The sequence below is a fragment of the Panthera pardus genome, unplaced genomic scaffold, assembly GCF_024362965.1.
Source record: "Panthera pardus isolate Hobbes unplaced genomic scaffold, ASM2436296v1 HiC_scaffold_24, whole genome shotgun sequence".
In the NCBI taxonomy this organism is placed as follows: Eukaryota; Metazoa; Chordata; class Mammalia; order Carnivora; family Felidae; genus Panthera; species Panthera pardus.
Window position 1 is genome coordinate 7,564,569 of NW_026526810.1, and position 12,521 is coordinate 7,577,089.

General features: G+C 43.0%; 1 long non-coding RNA gene across 2 annotated transcripts in view; it reads right to left on the reverse strand.

The window, feature by feature from the left end:
* LOC109273369 (uncharacterized) overlaps positions 1 to 12,521 on the reverse strand; it is a 51,469-nt gene that overhangs the window by 22,055 nt on the left and 16,893 nt on the right. The window lies entirely within an intron of this gene.

Genomic DNA, 12,521 nt, shown 5'->3' on the forward strand with positions numbered 1-12,521 from the left:
CAGAGGTAGACGTAATTCATTTCATCAAAGATTGAGTAATAGTCTAACCAGTTAGAAATATACCTAAGTGGCTGTAATCAAAACTATAACGATATTGTAACTTGCTAGGCAGTGTCGAAAGCTGTTGTTTCTTAGGAGAGAACATCATAATTGAAAAACTGCAGTCTCGTGCTTAATGAATTAGCACCTTTGGACCTACAGCATAGGAATCTGGTTTTTAACAAGCCATATTTGGGGCCCACGGTCTAGAGCCTTGCTACTCAGAGTATGGTCTCTGGGCCAGCAGCCTTTTAGGAATGAGAAATCTTGGGCACTCTGATTCAGAATATGCATCTTACCAATCCTTAAGCGACTTCCTCCACACATTGCAGGTTTTTTTTAAGTCGATTTATTTATTTTAAGAGAGAGAGAGAGACAGAAGGGGAGGGAGACAGAAAATCCAAAGCGGGCTGTCTGTTGTCAACACAGCCCGATGCGAGGCTCGAACTCATGAACTTCGAGGTCATGACCTGAGCCGAAGTCAGACGCTTAACTAACTGAGCCACCCAGGTGCCCCTACACATCACAGTTTGAAGAGTACTGGTCTATAACATCCCTCGCCTGCTATGTATTCACCTTATCAGAAAAAATAAGTCAGCTTGACATAGAGTGTTCTCAGTGAACCCATGTGGGACCCACATGATCTCTGCTTCTATCCCCAACTCCCTTCCCAGCCTGACGTTCTAAATCTCCTTCACCCTCTGATAAAAAAATTACCAAACATCCAATTAAGATTTTCTCCTAAATCCTGTTGAAACTCCGCATCTAATTCATGGGCTATCGAGTGTTTCAAGCATTTCCCAAAGTCACCTGTGAAATATTTTGGAAAGTAAATCACCACTTGCAGATCTCTCAATTTCCAGTAAATCTCCCATTTTCTACAGTTCCTTGAAGACTAGTCAGGCACTCTGGCAATCCCATCTGCTAGTTTTCTTTGCCCCCCCACCCCACAAGATAATCAATCCATCAAGATCAGGAGACAAGGGTGTGTTTATAGTAGCTGGGGAAGATATGACGAATCCTACCCTTGTGCTGAAGCATCAGGTTCCTCTTACAAGTGTTTGTTTAAACCAGTCTCCTTAAGGAGAATTGGTACAGTTTCTCCTTGTTTGTAAGGGCAACGCGTCCTCTGCCCTACTTAGGAGAAAGCCGTCGCCATTCTGGGATAACAGAGGAAGGAATCCTCTCCCTCCAGCCCAGGGGGGCCCCACAATACAGCTGGTGCAATGCTTGGATTTTGATATCCACTCAGTATTTCATTCTAGGAAATAAATTGTTAAAGAAATAAAATTACTTGCAACTCTACCACGCTGGCAAAGTTCATGGGCGATCTGCATCTAGAGTTAGGTTCCCATATGGGTTTGCCATTTCACTGTCCTTAAGGGTATGTCAAAAAGAGTTTTCAATATTGTTACGGCCTTCACAGCAATTTCAGTGTTGATCTGCTATGTGTATGTCACCAGTCTACTCCTCTTGGACATACAGTTGGCTTCTAATTTTTCATCATTAGAAATAAGTTGCAACAGCTAGTTTTTAGAGACCCAATCCCAATAATTGCCAATTATCTTTAAAGAAAAGAAAAGTTGGTCCGTGGCCAGGATTTACGTGGCTAACTTCCATTAGGCTACTCCTAAGTATATATACCATTAGTTAGATGGGGGGGAACAGGAAGAAAAGTATGAAGAAAATGATATAAAATCAATGCTCTTTATCTTAAAAATCAACCGAAAGTATACGTTCTACTAAGCGACCCCAAAGTATCGTTTTCGTCCGTGAATTACTATACATAATATAGACTAAACATGTTATTCATATCCATTGGGTAAGCTCCTCTGCGGTACATAGGAGGCCATTTCCTGGTTAGATGCTTGCACTAAGGTAGCACTGAATAGAAACGCTGTAGCCTAACATTTTCATTCAGCTATAATTTCATTACATTCTCACTTTCTGCTGTAGGCTGTAGAATTGAAAACACATAGGGGCACCCGGGTGGCTCAGTCAGTTGACCGTCCGACTCTTAATTTCGGCTCAGGTCACGATCTCACAGTTCGTGGTCTGGAGCCCCGCGTTGGGCTCTGCCCTCTCTCTCAAAGTAAATGAACTTAAAAAAGAGAGAGAGAGAGAGAGAGAAAACACATTGCCATCCATCACGTAGAATCTGCTTAACCTTTGTTGAGATTATACTCAGTCCAGCCATTTTACGTAGTACTAACCCAACATCCAATTTCTGTTTTCCCTTCCTTGTGCTAATACCTGTGGCTGTCCCCCCAGACAATGGTGACACTGGTTTTGTGGGACATGGGGAAGATGGCACAAGCCACATCGAGTCACCCACTTTGAGGACAAGGTCTCCTCTGGAGTTCAGGGAATGGCATCCCAGGTCAGGGGAAGAGCAGGAAGGGAGCAAGGTTGAAGGAATCATGATCATTCTGTTTTGCTAAGCTGAAGATAGAGAAAGGAGGAGAAAATACGTTTTAAAAGACTGATCTGGGGACAAATCATGGAGGACCTTGAGCAGTAGAATAAGGAGTCTGAATAATAAGCAAATATTGTAAAGGTGCCTGGGTGGCTCAGTCAGCTAATCGCCCGACTTCAGCCTAGGTCACGATCTCGGCTTTCCTGAGTTCGAGCCCTGCATCGGGCTCTGTGCTGATGGCTCAGAGCCTGGAGCCTGCTTCGGATTCTGTGCCTCCCTCTCTCTCTGCCCCTCCCCACCTCAAAAATAAATAAACATTAAAAAATATATAAAGAAAAGAAAATATTGTAAACAAGAACTAATCTGAACTAGATTTGTGTTTCATGGATTTAACGGATGCAATGCATGGAAAAAAGGAGGGTGTGCTGGGGTAAATACAGACCTACCATATTGTTTAAAGAGCTGGTGGGGATGGGGAGGGTCTGAAGAGGCAGCAATGAAGATGGAGAGGAGAACATGGGCATGAGGTACTGCAGAGAGGAACAGAAATTCACTGAGTGAAAGGGACAAGGAAAGTTGTTCTTGGCAGCTTGTTCCAGAACAATGTCCCTCCCAGGCCGTAAGTCCTGAGCAAACACCACCTTTGTCGCAAGGCTGTCTCCTCAAACGCTAAACACCTGCAGTCCTTAAGTATGAATTATCCGAAACAATTGTTTGATTTGGGCATCAATGTCATGGTTGAAATAGAAACATGTGATTGACTTTCCGAACCCATTTGAAAAGGATTCATAGTGGGTTCAGTTTGGTCTGGTGCTGTGACCCATGCTGCACAATCCCTGACTAGCCGGCCACCTCAGTGGGCCTGAAAAGCCCAATTTCTAGACATCTGGCAGGTGACTGGGCTGCCCCGCCCAACTTGCCCTGGCACGAGGACAACTCGGTGAGAAAGCTCTTTAGATGGTCTCCATCTTCTTGAAGAAGCAAAGGCAACATTTTTTTTAATTTTTTTTTAACGTTTTATTTATTTTTGAGACAGAGAGAGACAGAGCATGAACGGGGGAGGGGCAGAGAGAGAGGGAGACACAGAATCGGAAGCAGGCTCCAGGCTCTGAGCCATCAGCCCAGAGCCCGACACGGGGCTCGAACCCACAGACCGCGAGATCGTGACCTGAGCCGAAGTCGGATGCTTAACCGACGGAGCCACGCAGGCGCCCCAAAGGCAACATTTTTAAACAAAGAACGAGAGTGACCAAGTGGCATGTAGGCTTGAGTAGAATTGAGTGGAATCGGAGATTCTAGGAGGACTTTCATTTAGAATTGCTAGGTAGTTTGGCAGTAGGAAAATAAAATATACATCCCCAGCAATTCCACGTTAGGTGCCCATGCTCAGAAAATACTGACAGCATATGAGCATTAGGAGTGTTACGCATGGAAGCATATGGGAAATACTTGAGTACATAAGGAAGTATGTCCAAGCATATTCAGTGTAACACAGTAGAAGGATATGTGTACAGCGTATGGGAATAACTCAATGAGCGTTGATGGGCATTGGTATATCGTACCCTGGAAAATTCCTGAAGCACTTGGAAAGAATGGTGTATATCTCTTTCTCCTCACAACGCCCAAACCTCCCAGACACTGATGAGTGAAAATAGCCAGTGCACAATGAGACGTTGCCGATTATGATACACTCTTTAGGGCTTCTCTGGCTGGAAAGACAAAAGCAAGCCTTTGCTAACATAGGTCACATCAAGAAAGCTGGAGAAAACGACTCAGGTTGCAGGTAGTGGCAGGGAGAGCGTTAGCCTTATGCTCTAAACTCTAGTATTTACAAGGACAGTAAGTGTATAGTAATTGCTCTGAGCTTCAAAATTCGTTTAAAAATGTTAAATACCTTAGCCCAGAGGAATTGCGCTTTTTTCCCCCCACCAAATATCTGCTCTTATGCCAAAGATATCTTTCCTCTAAAATGATGCCTTTTTTTTTTCCTTTCTGAAGTGAAGGAGGGGACACCTGGGGGCTCAGTCGATGAAGTGTCCAACGCTAGATTTCAGCTCAGGTCATGATCACGCGGTTTGTGGGATAGAGCCCCACATCGGGCTCTGTGCTGACAGTGCGGAGCCTGCTTGGGATTATCTCTCTCTCCCTCTCTCTCTGCCCATCCTGTCCCCCTCTCTCTCTCTCTCAAAATAAATAAATTTTTAAAAATTAAAAAAAAATAAAGTCAGTGAAGCACTGGTTTAATCCAAGAGTTAAGGGTTGACTAGCAATGGAAAGATAGATAGATAGATGATTGATAGATAGATAGATAGATAGATAGATAGATAGATAGATATAGATAAGTGATAGATGATAGGTAGATAGATAGATGATTGATAGATAGATAGATAGATAGATAATAGGTAGATAGATGATTGATAGATAGATAGATAGATAGATAATAGATAGGTAGATAGATGATAGATAGATAGATAGATAGATAGATAGATAGATAGATATAGATAAGTGATAGATGATAGATAGATAGATAGATGATAGATAGATATATAATAGGTAGATAGATGATAGATAGATAGATAGATAGATAGATAACAGATAGGTAGATGGATGATAGATAGATAGATAGATAGATAGATAGATAGATAGATAGATATAGATAGGTGATAGATGATAGATAGGTAGATAGATAGATGATAGATAGATAGATAGATAGATAGATAGATAGGTAGATAGGTAGATAGACAATAGACATGCAAACCTCCACTGGCCAATCTCCTTTAGAGCTACCAATTTCATCCAGGATTCCCAAGGCAACTCTGGTCAATGTAATCGTGCGGTCCCCACAGCTTAAATAACACGGCAAAATAAATACCAATGGCACGCCACTGAATTGCCAATGCAGAGACATCCCTGTGTATGTCACATTTAAAAGGGGATGTGAAACACCTGTCTTCCCGGAAATGAGATCCATGCACAGAGCTGATTTAAAATCAGAACTAAATAATCTCGATGGGAATTTATTCACTGGAATATTTCTCTAGGTTCAGAAATAAGTGGAAGCAAATTATTTTCTAAATTAGAAACTATGTCTACAGTACCTTTATATGACTTCCAATCTTTGAGGACAAGTAGAGCTGATACAACTTTAATATGGTTTAGCAGATAGTGATTCCTGCAAAACCGTCGTCTGCTCCCTCAGGATTTTTTTTTCGCTTCAGAACCTGATGGTGTTTGGGGTAAAGTGTTCTAAGAGGGATTCAAGCACATGACAGAAAAGAAAACATTAACCCACCATGTAGCCAAGAGCTGGATTAATCTTTTAAGCAATTCAGAAGAGAATCCCACCATGAACCCTAAAAGACCATTCAAATAATCTGGAAAATGCTAAGCTATCTCCGCTTGTAAGAGACCACAGTGATGGGTTTTTCCGTTATTTGAGGCATAACTTTGACTCCTTGATTCAGAAGTAAGCTTTAGTGTAAGTTGTTTTAGTTTTCATGTGTTTGGAAGTAATAACCACCGGACATTTCTTTGAGCCTAAAGCTGGACACAGTCTGCCACCCCGGGCACATGAGAGTCACTCTGAGAAAAGGGTGTTTAATGAGTAACTCTGCAGTAAAAGTCCTCGAAAAACTTCTTGTAAACATTAGACCCCGTACTTTCTTTCTGAAATACATTAACAGCCTCCAGAAGGTTCAGAGATGCTGTGGCAGCCCTGTTAGTCAGACTTCAGAAGTCCCTGATATCTCAAGTGAGTCGAAAGGTTTGTGCACACTCCCCACCCCTCCCCACCCCATCCCTGCTCTCTGCCCACCCCCCCAAGCCCACCCCCTCCACCCCCCAGCCAGTGTCTGGAGATCGCGTTGACTGCAGTTCTCCCGGAGAGAAAGATTGATAAAGCAAAGCAATCGGAGTTATTTCCTATGCATGAAATTGATTAAATGCTTCACTAAATGGCTTATAAATTTGCTTCTCATATTTCTGTCACCGCTGAAAAGATTACAGAATCTCTGCATATAACCATGTTGTATACAATACCAAATTACTAAAGGTTGTAAAAACTAATGTTTTGTTTAAAGTTTTGAGCAGGACCATATGCCTCCAGTGACCTTGAGTAAGCTATTTTAATTCAAACCATTTCAAAGAATAGAAAGGGGAGAAATATTCCACTCCGTAACGAACCAGACAAGTTGGTGGGTAAACCTCAGTTAACTACGCTGAACCCCTGCTCTTTCCTGCGAGGGTGTGGAGTGAATCCTCTCCAGCAAAGGCCTTGCGTCTCCAAAGCTGGGAAACACATGTGGTGTCAACAGGGATATATTTACAAAGGAGATGAAAATAAGGGCTTTGAGACCTCCCAAAGCTGAATTTGCCCCATTATTTTTCATTCAGAGACATCTCCTAATGAGTTCTGAGTCTTGCGCGGACTTGCGGGACCGTGTTGAAAAAAGACGACAAATATTAGCACGGGGGGTGGGGTTGTCTTATGTTTAGGGTTTTTGTTTGTTTACTTTTCATCTTTGCACATCTCGCAAATGCCGGTTAAGTCCCATTCTTCCTTCCATGTGAGAATTGCTTCCAAGGCTGGTATAACAATCGAGGCGGGGGGCGGGGGGGGGAGGCGGGTTAGCAAAGAAGTAATTTATAGGCCAGCACGTGACCCGCGGATGTTACTTGGGAAACGAATCCCATTCTTACCCTGCCCTTCAAAGCACCTTCACTTCTACGGGAAAAATGATATTCTTTCATAACATTTATTAGACATTACGTCCCCAGCAAGAATTAACATTTGGCATGAACAGGCAGCTCTGTAAGAACTTCGAGAGAGGAAGGTTTACAACCAAGGATGTGCTTAAGATCTCCACTGGGCTGACCTCCGTTAGTGCCCTTTCCCCAACCACCTATCACCTTCAGGAAGAGCCAGTGTGGAAACCAAGGTGGACCCATAGCCACAGCCATCTGGAACCCAGGGAGGCGGAAACTATCAGGGCAATACTGTCCAAGGGGAACAGAAGGGCTCGCCAGGATCAGGCGAGGTTCACATCTCCTTTCGTGTGGAGTTTCTGGGGTCCATACGGGGAGTAGCCATGGAATTAGCTCTCATTTGTGAAAACGCAATGGAATCTCACCAGTAAAATCCAGATTTTTTTTTTCTCTCTCTCTCTGTCTCTCTGTCTCTCTCTCTCTCTTTTTAAATCAGTACCTGTTCTGGGAGATATGCCAAAAGTTCAGGGATAATTTAACCTGACCATCAACAGCTGGACAACTTATTTAACTCTTTGGTGATGGTTACGTGAACTTTCTCGTTGGCTTTAAGCCACCACGTAATTAACATTGATGTCAGACACAGAGGGTTTAATAAATCATAACAAAGAAAGCGGTCCATTATTGTCCAACACAGAGAATAACTACCTTGTGCCCACAGGTGTTTGCCATCTTAAAACATTTGAATCCATGCTTCCTAAAGTTTACTCCTTGAAACGCTAATTCTCTAAGATTATCCTTCGCGAAAGGGTTTTGTCGATCAAATCCATTGGGCAACGCTGTCCTGGAGACTTACAGTGCGTGGTAACGTGTTAGAGGCCTCTGCTGCAAACCATCCGGCTTGATTCAGTTTAACCTAGAGTTTTTCGCTTGACCCGGACTTCTTTTTGTATTAATGTTTCGAACGTCGGAACTGTTCTGTAAAACATACTCAGGGTAAGATATTTAAACCTACTGCCTGTCTGGCTGACTAGCCCACCTCTTTGGAAAGTTCAGCAAGCTCTGGGCTGCCCCTTCTGTAAGATTCTCAGCCAAGATAAGAGAAATACTCCAGGGGTGTCTGAGTGGTTCGGCCGGTTAAGAGTCCAACTCTTGCTTTCGGCTCAGGTCACCATCTCACGGCTAGTGGGTTCGAGTCCCATGTCGGGCTCGGCACCATTGGTGCCTGGGATTCTCTCTCTCTCTCTACCCCTCCCCTGCTCTCTCTCTCTCTCTCTCTCTCTCAAAAATAAGAGAATGGCATTGAATGCCCAGATGAGTATTATTTCCATTTGTAAGTGAATGTTCCACATACATTGATTTTTTTTTTCTTACGGATTATTTTTGGCCTATGAGGATTATTCACAAAGTCACTTCTCCTTTCTATTTTATTTTTTTAAACACTTTTCTAACATTTATTCATTTTTGAGAGAGAGAGAGAGAGAGAGACAGAGTGCAAGCGGGGGAGGGGCACAGAGAGAGAGGGAGACACAGAATCCGAAACAGGCTCCAGGCTCCGAGCTGTCAGCACGGAGCCCAACGCGGGGCTCGAACTCACGAACCGTGAGATCGTGACCTGAGCCAAAGTCAGATGCTTAACCGACTGAGCCAGCCAGGCGCCCCTCCTCTCTATTGCAAATAATAGATTTCAAAAGCCATGTTTCTTCTTCCGTTTCTAGAATCAAAGTCACTCATGCATCAAGATCGTTCAAGAAAACCTGTGCGAGCGTAGGAGAGTGACGTAATTCTAGAGATAAGCCGGGATTTACCTTCATTTAATTTTTTAAGGAAATCATTTATTTGCACACTTCTGCCTCTTAACTTGTTTGAGTAACAAAGGCATCATGTGGTGCATCAGGGGTGACAGAGGACAGCATAAGCCCTGGTGAGGATCTTTGGCTCGAAGTTGTACTTCGATTCCCAAACCTGTAAGGTGCCTCAGGGTCCCCCAGAGGCCGTGTTGGGAGCACAGACCTCCGAGGCCCCGCGCCCAGAGCTCCTGCTTTGGTCAGCTTGGAGAGGGCCCTGAGAATCTGCATTTCCAACAAGCTCCCAGGAGATGAGGCCTGCCCCAGGCCTCTTCAAAGCGCAGGAAGGCTGAGGACCCGGGGATGCCTCATCCAATAACTTGTCCAGTAATTGGTATATTGATTGCTAATGTCACCATGTTTTAGTACCTATAAACCCCTCACTCTATTACACAGCCCCCAACAATCCAAAAAGTCATTGTTTATTCATTGTGACTCCCAAACTGGCCCTTGTCAGTTCCTGCTGGAAGGCTTGCTGATAAAAATCAGCAGATGATTGGACGCACACATTCTTAACATGACTGACCCATGACATCTCCGAGGGCAGTCAGGGAGCCTGTCATTATAGTACAATACTTCTCTTTCTTCCTCCTTATCTAGCCCCAGATGACTTTGAGATTTTTATTAACTCATTAATGACTGAAGATGTCATTAGAGCCACGAGAAGGTTCCCCCTCACCCCCGCCACCACTTCTCTTTCTTCTTCCTTTTTTTTTTAATAGGAATCAGCATACAATTTGCTCATGGTGGGGGGGGGGGGCAGCCAAGACAAACCAAATGGAGGGACCCTTTCACTTTATTAGAATTTGAAATCTGATTGATGGGTACTAGGATTGAAAATCTGCACCCGGAAATACCAAGTTGTTCCAGAAATACGGTGGGCAAGAAAAACAGGGCAGTTCAAAAAAGAAACAGCAACCCATAAAATTCAGCAGTTTCTATCATGTTGCAGGCTCAGTCTTTCCAACCTAACCGCTAAATTAAAAAAAAAAATAAAAATTCAGAGGAAGGCCACTGAAACCTCTAAATGTTTCTTACCTACACATTCATTAAAACGTATCTTGTTTCTGCGTGCCTTTAATTTTCACATCTGCAGAATTGCTTTTAAAAATCAAATTAGATCTTTTGAAGCCACTTAAATTGCAACAGCCTTATGTTTTTTTATATGTTCCCCGGGTTTCAGCCTTTTTATCTGGGTTGTGTGTCCAATTAATGGCCTATCTCAAGGAAGTGCTAATCATTTCGAAAACTTGAGAATATAAAAAGCAAGCAGATTATTTTCATTAGAACTGATTGGATTGAGAATAAGCTACAGAGGAAATGCTCAATAATCATAACTTTTTTTAGATGAGATCACCAAAAAGGTCAGTCACAGAAGGTGCTTTTCATTGCAGTCAAGTCTTTGAAGACCTGTTTTAGTTGTTTGGTTTTTTGTTTAAGTTTATTTATTTATTTTGAGAGAGAGGGAGAGAGCGAGCACAAGCGGGGGTGGGGCAGAGAGAGAGAGAGAGAGAGGGAGAGAAAGAGAATCTCACGCAGGCTCCACGCTGCCAGGACAGAGCCTGACCAGACTTGATTCCACAAACCGTGAGATCATGACCTGAGCCAAAATCAAGAGGCAGACGCTTAACTGACTGAGCCATCCAGCTGCCCCCAAAGACCTGTTTTCATTCCATTCCTCTTGGGGGTTCAGCTGTGGGCATGTCAGGAGGCCGGGTGGAGAGTGGGTTTACACTGATTTTATCAGGCCAGATCATTCACTTGGCAAAGAAAATGTCTGTTACTAGATGTATCTCATATGTTATTAAGTGTTTACAAAACTTTACTATTGTCAAAACACATTGTAAATTCACAGATCCTCATAATACATGGAGACTCTACTCCCTGAAAGAAAAAAAAAAAAAGAGTGTCCAAAGACCTAAAAAGATTTTGGCCCAAGGAAACTGCTGTCGATAAACTATGACCAAGATTGAAACATGCCTCAAGCTAAGTTTTTTCTTAAATCACCTAATTACATCTTTCTCTCGGTATTTACTGGCCTGGTGGAAAAATTTTCTTCATTAAATGTTATGTGAAATAGAATAATTAGTTAATATTTGCAGATTAACTGAATATAAAAATTGTGTCTAATTCAGCAGTAATAGCATTAAATTCTTTTTCCCCCTTTCTGTCCATGATGCCAACCACCAGATAAATAAGAGTCAAAAACCCAGATGTTTTTAAAGCTCCAGATGTTTGCTGTCATATAGACATGGTCTTAATCTGCTCAGTCATAATCACAACGTTCTTTAATATCATTTGCCAATATTTGAGGCCCTTCCCCACCAAATTATGTCTAACAGTCCTGTTTAATTCATTCATAGGGGAAAACACAAAGATATTTTCTTCAGAAAATACTGAGTCCTCAACGGACTCAAAATACAGGAACACCAGCCAGAACGGTGCCCAAGTCTTTAGGTTGAAGAAAGTTTCCTATCTGCATTTTTTAATGATGAAAAATAATACAGCTTAAATGGATGGAATTTTAATTGACATGTGCGTGCTAACTTCGACTCTGGTAAGTCGTTGAGAATAACCAGCTCTCAAATGCAAATGGCGGCCATCTTTTCAACCGGCTCCTTCCCCAAACTCACTCCCTTGCTGCCAGGTCCCATAAGAGATGACACATTGGGAACAATTTCTGCTCTGGTGACTTTGGGTCAGAGAAGCACTAGCAAGGTAAAGCCTTGGTGAGCCTCAGCACCTTCGTGTTCTGTGTGACCCTGAGTTTGTCACTTAAGCACTGAGCCTCGATTTTTACCTCTTTAAAACGGGAATAATAACCCTGCCCCCAATAAAGCTGAGGATCTCATGAAAGAACTCTGGAACCACAACTGCAAATGCACATGATCATCAACATTTAAAATATTTTACCAGGGGCGCCTGGGTGGCTCAGTCGGTTAAGCGTCTGGCTTCGGCTCAGGTCACGATCTCACGGTCCGTGAGTTCGAGCCCCGCGTCGGGCTCTGTGCTGACGGCTCAGAGCCTGGAGCCTGTTTCAGATTCTGTGTCTCCCTCTCTCTCTGACCCTCCCCCGTTCATACTCTGTCTCTCTCTGTCTCAAAAATAAATAAAACATTAAAAAAATTTTTTTAATAAAATATTTTACCATGAAGTTTACATATTATTGTTTAAATATTATTACATAAAAGTATCGTGACTGTTAATGTGGAATCCAGGGGCACAAGAGAGACAGCCACACTCAAAAAAGATCTGGCCAGCTAGGATCGCTTGGGTGGCTCAGTCGGTTAAACATCCACCTCTTGATCTCAGCTCGGGTCAGATCTCACAGTTCTTGAGTTCGAGCCCCTCATCGGGCTCTGCACTGATGGCATGGAACCTGTTGGGGATTCGGACTCTCCTTCTCTCTGCTCCTCCCCCATTTGTGTGCGTGCGCGTGCTAGAGCTCTCTCTCTCGCTCTCAAATAAATTAATTAAAAAAAAAAAAAGATCTGGCCAGCAATTTACTGTTTACA